At 35.0% G+C, this 1,777-nt stretch overlaps 1 pseudogene; it reads left to right on the top strand.

Annotated features, from left to right (window-relative positions):
• The first annotated feature begins 250 nt into the window (after positions 1–250).
• Positions 251–1,608, top strand: LOC101593075 (annotated as a pseudogene).
• Positions 1,609–1,777: the final 169 nt, after the last annotated feature.

Genomic DNA, 1,777 nt, shown 5'->3' with positions numbered 1-1,777 from the left:
AATGATCTTGTGATGCCCATATTACTGCTTGCAATTCAGTCTTTTGTGCAGAAGAGAAACCTGTGTCCTGTACTCTTGAAAACAAAACTGTTACATAACTTACTTGACTGGAAGAAGATCCTTCTGTAAAGACGAATATGCCACCTGCTTTAGAAACTAAACTTATTTTCAAAGGGAAGAAAAAGGTATAAGAGAAACAAATTGTATTAATCTACCTGAAGGATAATGGCAGTCAATAATACCAGGGAAGATGGGCTGCTCCTGGCTGGAGACTTCAGGACTTGGTGGTAGTACACTGCCTGAGTGTCAGCGTGATCCATGGGCAGCAGCTAGAGCTGTGAAGACAGACTATGGCAAGGAGTAGAAAAATGAGCTAGAGGCCCTGGAGTCCATCTACTGTGACTCCATCTACTGTGACTCTTTCACAGTATTATCAGAAAATTCACCCAGTCTCACCTTTACTGTGACATCTGATGTTGAATAAAATGATGAAGTTGTCCAAACTACCCTCAATTTTACATACAGTGAAAAATACTGAGATGAAGCTCCTCTTTATGAAATATTCTCTTGGGAAAATCTAGAAGATAATGATATCTCAGACATTTTAAAATTATTAGCAACACAGGCTGAAGCAAATCTTGGTTTAGTCATGATCTTTACTCATGACATCAGTGCAAGAAAAATTAAATGAAATAGTAGACCAGATTAAAAACATGAAGAGAGGAAGAAAAGAAAAAGAAGCAGACATTATCAGACCAAAAGATACAACTGTTGTTGCATAGGTCCTGCTTTACCTTGGTCCTCATCATCCAGCAGAAAAGTATAAAAATGAAATACAAGAAGTAAATCCATGGTGTTATGTTGAGCTGTAGGGGACTCAGGTCAACAATTTCTGACATTGCCAGTGAATTGGAAGACCCAATACTATTATGGACTACTGGACTCTTTTAGAATATTTTGCTGAGTTTACACACCTATAATATTCAAATAACAGAAATTAACAAAAAAAGGGACACAGATGAATGTCTATTTTGTATCTGTGTATTCAAAGTGGTTAGGATAGATATAAAGTTACATTCTCTTAATGAATAGAGGAATTTGTTCTAATGGTGTTTGTAAATAGGATATCATGTCTTCATCTTGTACACCAATTAACCACTAGGAAGAATGTATGCAATGTGTTAATTATTGAAGTTGTCTTACCGATTTGGTTTGAAACTGTCTCATTGCTATTTGTTTCTCAATAAAATTATGGGAAAAAAAGAAAAAGAAAAAGAGGATGCAGATAAATAATTATTCCATGGCACTCCTGTTACAATTGAGAATTTTTTATTTTAGCAGGCTAAGTTTGATGCAAAATTCTTGGAAATTAAAAGGAAATAGATGAAAGAAGAACAAGTAGTAAGAAATAAACAGAGTGACAAACAACTATTTGAAACAGATCATAATCTTGACACACCTGATATCCAGTTTTTGGAGGACGTTGGAAACAATGTGGAAGTAGATGAGCCTTTGTTCCAGGAAGTGAATGACTTACAGTTGGAAGATGTTGAAGATGATCCAGACTCTAATCCTGTATATGCAAGAAGTGACTCCATGGAGTTATGAATGCCTCCATCTCCAGAAAGGATTGACAGCCACTGTGGCTGTGTTGAAATGGTTTCATTTTCCTTTCTTTTTTTGTTGTAAGAAAAAATTATTTTCAGGAGAATATTCTTCTGATAACAATGATAACAATATTCATCATTGCTAATAAACTGATCATAAATTATATATA

The sequence above is a fragment of the Octodon degus genome, unplaced genomic scaffold, assembly GCF_000260255.1.
Source record: "Octodon degus isolate 3935 unplaced genomic scaffold, OctDeg1.0 scaffold00501, whole genome shotgun sequence".
Taxonomy (NCBI): domain Eukaryota; kingdom Metazoa; phylum Chordata; class Mammalia; order Rodentia; family Octodontidae; genus Octodon; species Octodon degus.
The sequence above is the reverse complement of the archived record's forward strand: the minus strand, read 5'-3'. Positions and strand labels throughout refer to the sequence as shown.